We start from the raw sequence: 14,876 nt of genomic DNA on the forward strand, positions 1-14,876 counted from the left end.
GACTTTACTTAGGGTTCGTGACATGAAATTTCCAAATAATCAATTAAAATATGAAAAATAAACTGGACGAACTATAAATCATCAGATTGTTAAGAGTGATAAATCCAGATCCTTCCCACCTAGGATCTGAGGCCACCTAAACCACAGTCACAAAGTAACTGGCCCATCTTTATGCAGCTGGTCAGCTTGGCTACCTCGCACCCAGGCCACGCACCTTTTGTTTTTGTTTTATTTTTTTAATGCCCACTCCGTGTTCCCGATCTAGCCATTTGTTTTATTTTTAGTTATCTTGTGTGTCCACACTGTCAAGGGTGAGCCTTGTGTCCATGGAGATCAGGGTACAACTTACCTAAGACAGTTTGTTCTTTCCTGCTATGGTGGGTTCCAGGGAGAGAAGTTCTCGTGTCAGGCTCTCCTAGGTGCCGCTTTTACGCTCTGGGACATCTCCAGGCTACTGGGCAACCTCAACCTACGAAACAGTGCAGGTTGAATCCTAAAGTTAGTAAAGTCACAGGCTTCATTTAAGTCAAAGTCTGTGTTTACCTTAATGCCGCAGTACTGTCCGCCTGCTTACTAGGCTCCTTCTCTGACTAAAAAACGACCCCACCGCTCCACCCGCTCCACCCGCTCCACTCCACTCTAGACACATCGCCTCCCGACTCAGTCTCCTTCCCAAATCCCAGAAGCAACCACACCTACCCGCTGTCCACCATCCAGTCGCCGCCACTCAGTCCTCAGCAATGAGGAAGAGGCAGGAGCCACCAGCTTCCCAGCCTTCTTCCAGCTTCAACTCTGACAGGGACTCTCCTGTCTCGGGCACCTCAGGAGCTGAGGCCACCTGGGGGTGGGGCGCTAAAAACTAGTTTCTTTCCTCCTAGACCTGACTGGTCCCGTGCGTCACCTTCCGCTCTGGAACATCAGAGATCCTCAGACCAGGCATATACCAGCTGGCTTCAGCTAACCCCTAGGCAAACTAATTAAGTAATTAGGTTTTGAAGACTTCTCCAGAAATATCTCCCCTCGCCACCAGTAAAGGGGTCCGAGTCCTGGAGCTGAGAAGGGTCTGGCCCAATAGTCACACAGACTTAACAGCTTTCCTGTGTGAATCTGAGTCTGCTCAGAGCTATGGTACAGCAATAAAAATCACCTAGCCTCTCCTGATAAGGATCTACCACCTGAGGATAGAAAGAAGTCCCTCTCCCAGCCACCAGCCATCCAGCCATCCAGATCTCTGCTTTGCACTTACTTAAAGGTGACTGGCTCTCATCCAAGCGGGCTTGGACTGAGTTCCATGTGGCTTCCTCAGCTTCTCTTGCCATTTGAAGCGAAAAGTGAGCCCGCGTAACTTCAGGAGTCACTCATTGCGCATGCGTCTTCTGTAGCCGAAGTAACCTTGTGAATGTCCACTGAAGGGGACTGAGCTAGTGGGGTCAACGAAAGGTCAGACTCAGCCTTTCTAAGCCCCTAACTGTCTGATGGTGTTTTCATCTCAGAAAGATGAAGGTACACACACAGTGGCCTCGGGAAAAACCTTTTCATATTTTCATCAAATTTGTGCTTTGCTATTACTTCTCTAAAATTTTCTTTACTATTGGTTGATTATATTTTTAAAAGGAGCCCTCCAATAGAAAATTCCGGTGGGGAAGATCTAATATTTTTAGCCCTTCTTTCCACCTGTAAATATTTTCCAGCGCCCCGCCCCCCACCTTTTTTTTTTTTTCTCCAGAATTGAAGGTATAATCAAGGAGTTCTTTAGTTTGCTAACAACTTCAAAAGTGGCCATTTTGAACCATAATGGACTTTAGCACACATGGTGAGCTGACACTGTGTTCCTCTTTATGGAAGGGAAATGGACAGATCTCCTTAAATCCCTAGGGCCCCTTTACAACAGGTTGGAAAACTTTACTCACTTATCTCTGACCTGAATGAAAAGATGCATTTTCAATAAAAAGTATTTTCCCAAAAATGTAGATGTTGGTACAAAGGACTCATAAACTGATTTTTTAAAAGAATCATATTGTATACAGAGGAAAAATATGAAAGGTTTTCAAAATGAGAAGAGTTTCATTTTGGCATATGGTAAGGACCCTAGAGTTAATAATCAAGGACACAGAACACAATACACAGCAAACGAAAGTACATAACACACTCAGATCGACCTGCAGCCATCAAATTAGTGAATGTAAGGACCTTTTAAATGGAGCACAAATCCTCCCCCATTTTCCATGAGAACACAATGGAATCCCTGTTGTCTCCAAAGACTTTGAGTAAGGATTCATCCAGCATCCTTTCTCTTCTATTTGATTAGACCTGACTCAAATCTGCCATGATCCCAGGGCAGGAAAAATAGACCCATTCATCCACTTAGGTGGGTGTGTTTCCAGTTAGTGTTACAGGTGATCACATGCTTAGACAACTAAAATAGAGCACATCTATTCTAGTACAGTTCCAGAAGGCAGAAAGTGTGAAAATCAAGGGGCTGGCTAGTTTTACTAGTGCCTGGCACATTGGTTGGCAACTTGTAGGTTGTGAGTCCTTGTGACACTTTCACAGAAGTTCTCTAAGACTATCTATATATGTCATATATTTATGTTACAATTCATAACAGTAGGAAATTACAGTTATGAAGTAGCAAAAAAATAATCTATGGTTGGAGCTCCCCACAGCATAAGGAAGTATATATATGAAGGACTTGCAGCATTAGGAAGGTGGAGAAACACATACTGGAAGCTTGAAAACAGAAAGCCTGGTGTGCCTCCCAGCCTGGTCTTGGCATCAGTCTAAGATCTGCTTCTGACACTGGTCATCTTGCTTCCTTTTGTTTCTTGTGATCATATGGGGATAACCTAGAGAGTATAGTCAAAGGCCTTATGTGAGGACATGTTCAGAATCCGTTTTGTGAAACATGTGTAGTAGTATCTTTAGGACACTACTGTCTTTGAGACCAATGTTCTTCTGCATGCCTGTGTGTGCTTTGATTCCTTTTTTTTTTTTTCTTTTGGTTTTTCCAGGCAGGGTTTCTCTGTATAGCCCTGGCTGTCATGGAATTTATTCTGTAGACCAGGCTGGCCTCAAACTCAGAAATTTGCCTGCCTCTGCCTAACAAATTCGGGAATTAACGGCATGTGCCACCACGCATGGCTTCTTGGATTTTTTTATTCTGGTATTAACTTATTGTTCCCCAGTTGGTTTATTTTATTTTATTAGATAATTTCTTTATTTAGATTTCAAATGTTATCCCCTTTCCTGGTTTCCCCTCCAAAAAGCGCCTATCCCATCTCTCCTCCCCCTACTCACCAACATACCCACTCCTGCTTCCCTGTCCTGGCATTTCCTTACACTGGGGCATCCAGCTTTCTCAGGACTAGGAGCCTTTCCTCTCACTGGTGTTCACCTAGGCCATCCTTTGCCACATATTAGGCTGGAGCTATGGGTCCCTCCCTGTGTACTCTTTGGTTGGTCTTTTATTTGTTGGATATTTTCTTTATTTATATTTCAAATGTCCATTTTCACAGTTTCTCACCCTCCCAGAATCCCCATATCCCATTCCCTCTCTCCCTGTATCCATGAGGGTGTTCCTCGACCTGAGCACCCACTCCCACCTCCCAGTGTAATGGCTACCAAGGTTACATCTCAGTCTCCTTATCATTCAACAGCATATTGGGGATCCTGCTGATGATGGGGAAAAGATAACCAGATTCTGGGCATTGCAGGTTACCCTCTAGTACATCAATCTCAAGCCACATGTGGGTGCATCTTCCTCAAAAAGATCTTGTCCTGTTCATAGCCGTCACTTCACTCTTTAGGTACCTTGGCCAAGATTGAGTTGTCTGCTGGCTGCACATTTCCCTTTGGGGATCATCTGTGCTCTGAAGTCAGGGTTGAACTCCACAGGGTTGATGCAGATTTCGGTGGCCTGCAGGCGCCATGGGAAGACAAGCAGGCCCATGCCCTGCCCATGTGAGCTTAGGAGATTGTAGGTGAGCAGTTTCATGTTGTCACATTGGAGTTCTGGACAGGACTTATATTTTTTTATCATTCATTTTGGGATTTATTTACATTTTAAATGATAGCTCCCTTCCCAGTTTCCCTTCACCAAATCCCCATCTCATCCCCCATCTCCTGCCTTCCCCTTGGAAAAGACATAGTTTGTTTTATACTTCCACATCACACTCCATCACTGAGTCAAATCAGGGCAGGAACCAATGTAGGATCATAGGCAGGGTACATGGAGAAAGGCTGCTTATTGGCGTGCTTTCTCAGCAGTTTTCTCAGCTTTTCGTCTTACAAAATTTTAAAACTTCTTTTACCTTTTATTTTAATAACATATATTCATTCATTATATATATACATATATATATATATGTATATATGTGTTATACATTATAAGAGTGTTTTGCTCAGATGGATGCCTGTGGGTCTTGTTTGTCCAGGGTTCACAGAGGACAGAAGAGGGCACTTGGTCCCTTGATATTGGAACTATATATGACTATGAACTGCCACCTGAGTTCTGGGATTCACACCCTGGCATTCTAAAAGAGCAGCCAGTCCTCTTAAACACTGAGTCTTCATTTAAGTCCCACCCTAAGCTTGCTTCATTATATATTTTATCACCATCTTTGCAGGGATAGTACCACTCACTGTGTACTGGATCCTCTCTCATCAATTGTTAATCAGGAAAATTCCCAACAGGCAAACCAGACCCAGAAAAATGCAAATTGCATTCTTTCATCTATGTATGGAGTTAGCTTGTAAACATTATATATGTGTGTGTTTCATTTAGAATAACAGAGAGGAGCTATCTAGTAAGGGACTATGAAGGAGGAGTAGATCTTCCAAGGAAGGGGAAATAGAATATAGTGGTATAAAGGAATAAAGAAGAAACTAATATAGAAGGGTTAAATGGGGAGGGGATCTCAGGCCAAGATTCTGAGACTAGACAAGACATAAAACCCTAGATGAAAATCTGCTATTATCAATTGTATTAAATTAACACAGCAGTAAAATGACTTCTAATGACTCCTAATTTCTCTACTCATATGTCAATGTATATCACTCAGCCTTCATCACAGGTGACTTTCCTACAGAAGGTGGTAATAAACACAGAGAGCCACAACCAAATAATGCACAGAAAGTGAGAGACTTGGAGCACTAGGGCTTGAAGAGGATGTATTTATCAAGCTCTCCCCTTCAAGGTTCAGGAATCTATGCAAAGATGAGTCAGAAAGACAATACTAACCAGAGGTGGAGGTGATGGATAGTACCAATAAGTTATATCATGGGTATTCCATGTTAATTGTCAAATATCCACTTAACAGTGAGTACATAACATGTGTGTTCATGTTTTAGGGTGAGATGTAATATAGGTATCTGTTAAATCCATTTGGTCCATAATTTCTATAAGTTTCACTGTGTCTCTGAGTTGAATGTTAGGGAAATAAAGAAGGGAAAGAATATGTTCAAACCATGATATATGAAAAAAAAATTAAATGAATATTTTTTTAAATAATCCCAACAAGCATGCCTATAGCCCCATCTAATATAGGCAGATCCTATTTGAGGTTCCCTCTACCTATATGACTCTAGGTTTGTGACAAGTTGACAAAAGCTTACTAACACACTCAGATTAACATAAAAGCATGTCCAGTCATGTCTAAAACCATGACAGCAAGGGACTGAGACATTCTCTGGACATTCCATGGTGTATATGTCAGAATGACATGAGTTTTTACATTGTGTCTCAGCTTTAATGTGTAAATGCTGAAAGGAGGACCATGGTCATCCCTCCTTCTTCCTGCTTTGAGGCACTACAAAGGCTTCTTTGCTAACCAGGTGCCACTGTGACACAGATATCTTGAAGTCACAGAGTGGACAAGCATCCCTGGAGATCTAGCCTCTGATGACAGCACTCTTCCACCACCTCCTTCCTTCATACCTTACTTGTCAAGATGGGGACATAGTGAGAAAGATATGGAGGACCAAATTATTTAAAGTCCAGTGCTGCTCTCAATAGACATCTCCTGATTTTCTAGATGAACCTCATATGTTACTCTTTGAAGTCACCTCACAATCTCCTGTTTCTTGTGCACAGCATTAGAGATGTCAATTAAAGGTAGACTTTTCAAATATATTGATAAGTCTGCCTTATCTTCATATTCCCTGCCCTTAACCTTGATCAGACTAGATGTCTCAGCCATTCTCACTGACAGTTTATCTGGTAAACAGCTAGATGAGAGAAAGAAATTCTTCTAAGTCCCAATCAGTCTAGTTTATCAGTATATGAGAAGCAGGGCTGACATCACTTGGCACAAAACTAAAGAGAGTCTCCTGTTTTGTGGAGAACAGAGAGAAGCAGGGACTGGGGATTGGAAGGTGAGTGACTGTCCTTAAGGACAGTCAGTCCAGAACTGGAGGTTCAAGAAGAATGCAGTCCAATTGCCTAGAAGTTCCTGGAGGAGCACTGCTTCTCTTCAAAATGTGACAGGGATAGCACCCACAAGGGGGCAGAATGAAGTGGTGTTCTAGACTTCTTTTGAGCCATCAGGGTACTGATTTCCCCCCTTTCCCTTGCTATTACAGATGAGCAACCTCAATAGGGTGACACCAGAATCTCTAACTGCAAAACCCTTACAGGAAAGAACAGTTTCCCTCCACTCTCAGAATAAAAAGCAAGGATTGAGCACACAGGGCTAAGCATTCTCTGACTAGCTTTGAGAGAACAGTCTGCTCTGAGGTCCAAAATTGCGACTTTGGTGTTAACTGACAGTTTAAAAGCTAAGCACCTGTAACATTTGCTCTGTGGTACTGAAAAATATTGTTCCCAAACGTGTATGAGAACAAAAAGATGAGCAGTAGCCTAAGGAGCACCATTACCCTGATAGAACACCAGGCACCTGGCATGCATTTAATACAAGGAAATCCCCTCTGAGTCCCCAGACCACCCTACTCAAGTGTACATTACATGTTTTTGTTCTGAACCATAAGGTACAAGTCTTCAAGAAACACAATCTGACACACGGCAGAAACAAGAACTTGTTTATTGATCAGACTGCAGTATCAACAAAAAATATCAGCAATGGGCTGACATTGCTTAGTGTCTGCATAAATTTGGAAGCAATGGAACTAAAATTTCAGTAACAGATCATGAGTACATTCAAAAAAAGATTAGAACTTCATAGTAATATGGAGAGAAATAACTAGTGTTAAAGACTTCAAAACCCTATCTCAGCAAGAACTGTGACTCAATGGTAGTGTTTGATTTGCAACTTCAAGAGCATAGATTCACTCCCCACCACCAGAAAAGCAAAAACAAAACAAAAATAAAAGACACTCATAATGCACTGTATCTGCTTTGTTGTGACAAAATCCACAGAGAAACATGAATGGATAACAACACAGGAAGGTATTATGCACAGGAAGCCACACACACACACACACACCAAAAGACACAGACACACACACACACACACACACACAGAAAAAATGAAACAGTCCAGTCAGGAAGCTATTAAAGAGTGTCCTTAAAATTTATGATAAAAATGCTGAAGTGTATTTCTTCACAGTTGATGGATTCTTGTGGAGGGTAAGGAAGGATTCATTTTAATAGCTGGTCTTTAATACTTTCTCGGTTCTTCTTTTTATACCCCCTAACACTAGATAGGACAGAAATAAGGGTAGACTAGAGAAAGGAATTAGAAAATCTTCTTCTTTCATTATGGCTACTAACAAACCACAACCAACTTGTGTAACCAACCACCGACCACCAGACAAAAAGTACAAGTTTGACAATAAGTCTTGTGCAAAGTTACTGCAGCAGGAGTTTTTCACTAATGTAAGTTGTGAGCATGTAAATAAAGTATTCCACCAAAGACTTAGTAACTCTGTATTGCATACTTCTTGCATTCAGCTGTTTACTGTTTTAATATTAGTCATACCTGTTCCATGCTATGCCATGTGTGTTGATGCAATTAAGTTTCATCTGGGGACCACACATGAAATGCAAATATTGTGTATCAAAGATTTCTAAATGGTCCCCTCTGGTAAGTTGGAACAGGAAGAAAATTGTACAGCTAGACCCCGACACACACAATCCTGATGAATTGAGCAGAAGTATAATCTAGGCTGTGTCCCCCACATATCCAGTATAATCTACAGAGGGCATTGTACCTGATATCTGCATTGACACTGTTTCAGGCCAGTCAGAGATGAGAGAAACTAGACAAGGGATAGATGTTTTGTGCAAAGTGGTTTGGGGATCCACACATTTGGATCTCCTAAGTGACTACATTATAGAATCGTTGGCCCAGGCATGTGGGACTTCCAGCAGAAGTTTAAATCACACTTCCACTAGGTAGGTCAGATTTCCCCAACAACTGAAGTATTATTTCGGTTTTGGTTTTAGTTTTGGACAGGGTCTCATTATGTAGCTCAGAGTAACCTGGAACACACTGTGTAGACCAGGCTAGCCTCAAACTCACAGAGGCCTCTGACTCTGTGGAGCTAGGTTTAAAGGCAAGTGCTACTAGCACACCTATCCCCAATAACTGAAGTTTTAGGGAGTTAAACCTTTGTAGCAGGACTGGGGCATCTTGTCTCATACAAAGGATTACAGGAATCCAGTTCTTTTTTGTCTCTCTAAGCCACTGATCTTCCATATTAGTTTCTTCACATACATGGCCAAAATAGACCCTTAGCTTCTGGGCTCTAGTGTCTACCAGGACCAAAAACAGATTTCTTTCTATGGTAGCAATGAGACGTGGCCTACTTTTTATTTTCTCATAAAAAAAAATGGAAGGCCTGGATGTGGCTTAGTGCATGATAGAAACTCTCTTGAAATAAAACACAGTCCCTGTGTTCATGCCCTTTCCAATCTGCTAGCCAGTTTTCCATCAGGGGTTTCTTAAGTTAGGGATACTGAAATTAGAAGGTTACCAGGTCCTTAGTTGACAGTCTGATGCAGCAGGCTCCTTTTGACGGAGCGCCATTTTTGCACTTTTCCTGCCAGGTGGCTCATAAGATGTGCTCCCAGTAGGAACAGTAAAAAAAGGGCTTTAGGGGTGCATCTGTCCAGAGTTGAAGGATGTTCAGACATGCAGTTATCATTTAGCCTGTATTCCCACTCTGAGTCCTGCCAATGGCTCAATGAAGTTGATCAGCCATAATCTATGGTTGCACAGACATATAAAAGTATTGACACTGGTTGTCCTAGGTTAGAGAATAGAATCGTTTGGATCATTTGTCCCTGTCCTAAGGGACAGCTTTGGTCTTCTTGTCATTCCACTGTTGGGGAGCACTGTGTATCAAAACATAGTGTCTCCCATGTTGATAGATGGAGTAGGTGATTTTGTTACACTTGAAATGGATGTGGTAAATAAAGCAGGGTCCAAGTAACTCCTTGACCCAACTGAGTCAGACAAATACAGTAGATAATAGAATAAGCAGGCTGGGCCCACAAAGCAGGGTCAGGTCAGACCTAGCAAGTAGTGGCTATGTATCCTGTCCATAGAAGGTAAAGAAATGCTAATAGAAACTTTCACAACAGGTCCACTTAGCTGCCTATTTACTCCTGGTAGTGCAACAATGACAGAAATAGTTCTACCTAAGTATATTACCTTGTGAAACAGTGAGGGTTTTTTTTTTTTTGGTTTTCTTTTTGTTTTTTGGTGTTGGGGGGGCATTTCTTTACAGGAACATGGCTGATTCTAAATGCAGCTGCATCACAGAGAAGCAATCCCATCATGAGTACTAACTCATGTGACCTTTGGCCCCAGGAGCTCCCTTCTCAACCAGCAGGCAGATATACCAAAGATATAATCTATTTCCCCAGCAACTGTTTTAATCTTCCCCAGCCTTCTGGGGGGCCCAGCAAACCTTACAGCTTTCTGAGCTTCCTAAAACTTGCAAGTTTTATTTAGTTCTGAGTTGTAGGATCCTCCATCCTCCTTATAGGAAAGAATGTGTGAGAATTTTGCTTTCTTTAAAAACCCAGTAATGTTATATGAGTACTTTTTTTGTTGTTTTGATTTGTTTTAATCTCACGTGTGCCCCAGCTGCACATAGTTTATGTTTGAAATTCTAGGGACTCTTGAGAGGATATAAATGCAAGAGCTCCTGAGAGGACCTGGGGCAGCTGCTGCTCCTGCTGCATCTGCTTTTGTTATCGCTGGATTAAATGAACAGTGCTCTAGCCACTGGAGCAAGCTTGTAGATTTATGTGTGTCAAAGGGCAATGATAGATATACATTGTTGCAAGGAGAAAAAGAATTCCGTAATTCAGTGCACAAAGTAGGGTATTACTTTGATATAAAAACTGTTTAATGTTAATTAAAAATAGTTAGATAGGGGCTAGGAAATTGGCTAACTGGGTAAAGTGTTTGCACTCACAGTAAATGCTAAGTGTACCAGCACTTGTCTGTAACCCAGCCCTGGAGGAGTGGAGAGAGATAGATGCCAGGGCTTGCTGAAGTATCAGTGTAGCTGAAAGGGCCAGCTCCAAGTTCAATGAGAACAACTATCTCAAAATAAGATGGACAGAAATAGAGGAAGTTACTCAACAGCTTATCTGGAATGATTAATTCATTTAAGTAAGTTTAGAAAAACAGTATGATTGATTTAAAAGAAATGTTTCCTGAATATTTGATAAAACAAATATTTCAATTCTTTCTATCTATAAATGAATATTTGAAATAATGAGGAATAAAGATTAACAGCTTAAAAATGAATCTAAACACATTGAACAGGCCACTGACACAGAGTGTGCATATTTGTGAGTTTTAATTATGATATATTTTCAATAAACACAGAATAGTATGATGGATAATATATATGTTGAATCTGCCTGAATAAATAAAATACTAATACTAAAAAAAAATAATGAATCTAAAAGTCAAACGTCTATATGTTTGCTGAACATCAAAATAGAAGGCATTCTTGATCATTTATGTTTGAGACACATGTGAAGCATTCTCAATCATTAGGTAAGGTTAGGTGTCATTTATCTGAAGGCCAAGCACAATGAAATAATGTTTTGATGCCTTTTTGAGAATACAAAAATCCATGTCTCAAACTAATAATTATAGATTTTTGTCAGTTGCATTTAATGTGTTAGTGTTATGAAATATAACATGGCACAGGAGTACCTTTGGTGGGCTCATGCAAAGTGTGCCCCTGAGAAATTATACCATGCAACAGACCTGGTATAAAATGGATTTTTTAGGTGAGGGGAGAGGAGTGGGGAACTGGGGAAGGGAAAGAGGCAGACAGACAGAAGCAAAGCCATTAGGTCAGAAAAAGTAGGGCAGAGAACAGATAGAGGGGAAGCTGGATACAAAGACAGACAGATAGCTCAGAAACAAGAACATTGGGAACAGAGAGAAGGGGCTGGGCCTGGAACAGTGAGAGATGGCTAATCAGTCCTTTTATCCTGCCTCACAGTTAGCAGTTTAGTTTGTTTCAAGAAACAAATGTATTTTCTTTCAATGAATTTTGTAAGTGAACAGGAAATATTCTCATCTCTCAGAGCTGACAATGTTAATTTTATAGTGTTTATCGCAGATTTTTGTGGGACTATCATCTTTAGAACAATGTAAGCATGGTATGTTGTCACATAGCTGTGATAGCACCTACATGGAATGCTGNGATCACCTTGAACCTAAACATTCTAGACATTTCTGGACAATACATAACATACTAAGTGCCTATCTCAAAAATGAAATGAAATAAAATCATACCAATGAACCTTCTATATTTGTATCTCATACATTCGGGAACTAATAAGATAATGAATCAAAAAAATAAATTTCAATTATTTTTATGAATAAAAATAATTAGAAATGTTAAGAAGGTTAAAAAATCAATACAGGGAGGGGGGAGGGACCTGGGTGGAAAAGGGGATGAGGAGGGGAAGAGAGGAACATGATCAGGTATTGTGGGGGTGGGGAACAGGACTGAAGTGCTGAGGACCAGCAAAAAGAATGGAAACAGGCATCTTTGATAGGTAGGAGGTTAGAAAATCCTCTACAATGTACCAGAGACCTGGGAGGTGAGAGATTCTCAGGACTCAAAGGGAGGGACCTTAGATGAAATGCTCTGCAGTGGGGAGAGGGAACTTGTAGAGTCTTCCTCCAGTGGAGAGACAGGACATCAAGTAGAAAGATGGGGTTGCCATCCCACAGTGAAAAGATCTAACCCAGAATTGTTCCTGTCTGAAAGAAGTACAGGGACAAAAATGGAGAAAAGCCAGAAGAAAAGGAGATCCAGTGACAGGTCCAAATTGGGATCCAGCTCAAGGAGAGGCATCAAGGCCTGACGCTATTACTGATGCTATGGTGTGACCACAACAATGGGCTTATCATGACTGCTCTCTGAAAGACCCAATCAGCAGGTGAAAGAGTCAGATGCAGAAATTTACATGCAACCAATGGACAGAAGCTGGGAACCCCTGTGGTTGAATTAGGGAAAAGCTAGAAGAAGCTGAGGAAGAGGGCGACCCTGTAGGAGGACCAACAGTCTCAAATAACCTGGACCTCCCAGGATCTCTCAGACACCTAGCCACCAACCAGGCAGCATACACCAGCTGATATGAAGCCCCCAACACATATACAGCAGAGGACTGCCGGGTTTGGACACAGTTAGAGAAGGTGCATCTAACCCTCAAGAGACTTGAGGCCACAGGGAGTAGGGAGGTCTGGTGGGGTGGGGTTAGGATGGTGTGGACATCCTCGTGGAGATGGGGAGTGGGGGCATGGGGGCATGGGGGAAGGAGGTATGGGATGTGGAACAATCAGAGGGCAAACAAGGAGGGGGATAAAGTCTGGACTTTAAAAAAAGATTAAAGAATAAATTTTAAATAATTCACTACATTAGTGTGTGAAAGTTCGGTACAAAGGATTATTTGCCACTCACTTATTCATTTAGATTTTGTTTGGAAGTTAATATAAAGAGGCTTTTACACTTAAACAAGAAAATAATTAAAGATGTTTAAAAATAAAGGAGTTCTATTTTGATTCTAGAGGTACACCTCCTAGTTGACTTTATAATCACATCAGTGGGGTTTAACTTCCTTCTTAGAATCATCAGAATAACAAGGATAAATGAGCCTTTCAAACCCTGTTTCATAGGAGACAGAAAAGTTAGCGAATTTTTAATTTGGTTACAAATGTACCAGCAAGTNAAAAATATGTATGCTTCATTAGTCTGAAGATGGGAAAGTAGATGAGTACTTCAGAGTATGCTTCATAATGTCTCTTTTAAACACAGACGTTTATTTTCTCTGTTCACCATCTACATCAAAAAGCTTATCGTAGTTGTTGGTCTCCAAGTTCATCAAGCCCTGAAACAGAAAAGCACTTCTTACTAAACAAACTCCGAAACATACAAACATGAAAGATTCTGTGCAAATGGTGTATAGACGTGCTATGTTTAGTTAAGCTGGATAATTATAGTGTTAATAAACTATGAGGTACATCTGAGGTCAAATTCCCAATTTATCATTTCATGTCTTGAGTAATTCCTACAAAGTCATTAGGATTTTACAGATAATATCAGTCACTTCAGTCAGAAATAATTCAAAATAGCACGTAAACTTTTTGATTCCTAAAACATATTTAGTTTCCTAAGGACATTTTATGCACCATGTGCAACATACCTCCATGGACTTCTCATACATGTATTTAATTGCTTCCAGGGTCTGGCTCTGACTACATTTGGACAGTTTAAATGCTTGTTGTTCATTTTGATAATTGTTTGACAAATATAAAAGGAAAGCATTACTATAACAATTCTGTTTATTTTGTTGTTACTGCCATGCAGCATGAATGCTAGGCTAACAGTCAACCACTAAATGTATCTCCAATACTAAAATGTTTACGTGGACAAAAATAATTCCATAAGAAACTTAAAAGGAATAGTTTTCCAAGTGATTTAACATTTTAAAAACTATTATGACTAAATATACTTATATTTTTAAGTAACATGAAATGCAATTATACTACCAATTGTGGGTTAATAAACCTTTTTTTTTTTATGAGAAAGTTTTTGTCATACTGCACAGACTGGACTTAGCTTTTCAAGTACTTATGTTTATAGGCATGCACCATGTAAACATGAACTTGGTAAAATCCTAGCCCTGGAAGCTTAACTCTAGCTAGTGTTAATGTTTTTATCATACGATGACCTCCTTTTACTAAATAGCAGAAGCAATCCCAGGAGGTGGTTAACTACCTCATCTCTGTATCTACCCCCACCTAAGGTGTATGTGCCACGTCTTCTACTTTCTCTTCCTTTCTTAAGGGTGCCTTATACTTATTCTTTACTAAGTCCAACATCTTCACTTGTCTCAACTATTGTCAAGAGTTTCAGCATTTGTAACTGTTATTTTAAATTTATGAGTCTAGCTGACCATCAGTGTAATGCCTATAAAACTAACTTTTATAAAGTTTGAGTTAGAATAATCACAAGATCATGAATAGTCTTGATCACTTAAAGACATCCTACCTCAAAATAAAGTGTAAACAGATGTCTGGGAACAAAGTTTAGTGGTAGATTGGTTTTCTCTAGGTTCCAATCTCAAGTAACACAGGAAATAGTAATATAAATTTCTCTTTGTATTCTTTACGTTGGCACACAACCATAGTAATTTGCATTTTTCAAAAATTAAGGCAAGCCCTTTACACCTTTTCTCCTTGGGCTACTACATTCCTATTTTGTCCTTTATTCATTGTGATCAGTTTTGTACCTCACATTTCCACTCAAATCATCCTGATTAAGTACAATGATATCCACTTTGCGAAGTTCCCCTTTAAAAAACGTACACGTGCATATATATGGAGACAAAGGATTAATATTGGGTGTCTTCTTTGGTTGCACCCTACTGTTTG

The 14,876-nt window shown here is 40.4% G+C and overlaps 1 pseudogene; it reads right to left on the bottom strand.

Moving 5' to 3' along the window:
* Positions 1-3,626: 3,626 nt before the first annotated feature.
* On the bottom strand, positions 3,627-3,994 carry LOC110287621 (annotated as a pseudogene).
* Positions 3,995-14,876: the final 10,882 nt, after the last annotated feature.

The sequence above is a fragment of the Mus caroli genome, unplaced genomic scaffold (assembly GCF_900094665.2).
Source record: "Mus caroli unplaced genomic scaffold, CAROLI_EIJ_v1.1 scaffold_13410_1, whole genome shotgun sequence".
NCBI classification, from domain to species: Eukaryota; Metazoa; Chordata; class Mammalia; order Rodentia; family Muridae; genus Mus; species Mus caroli.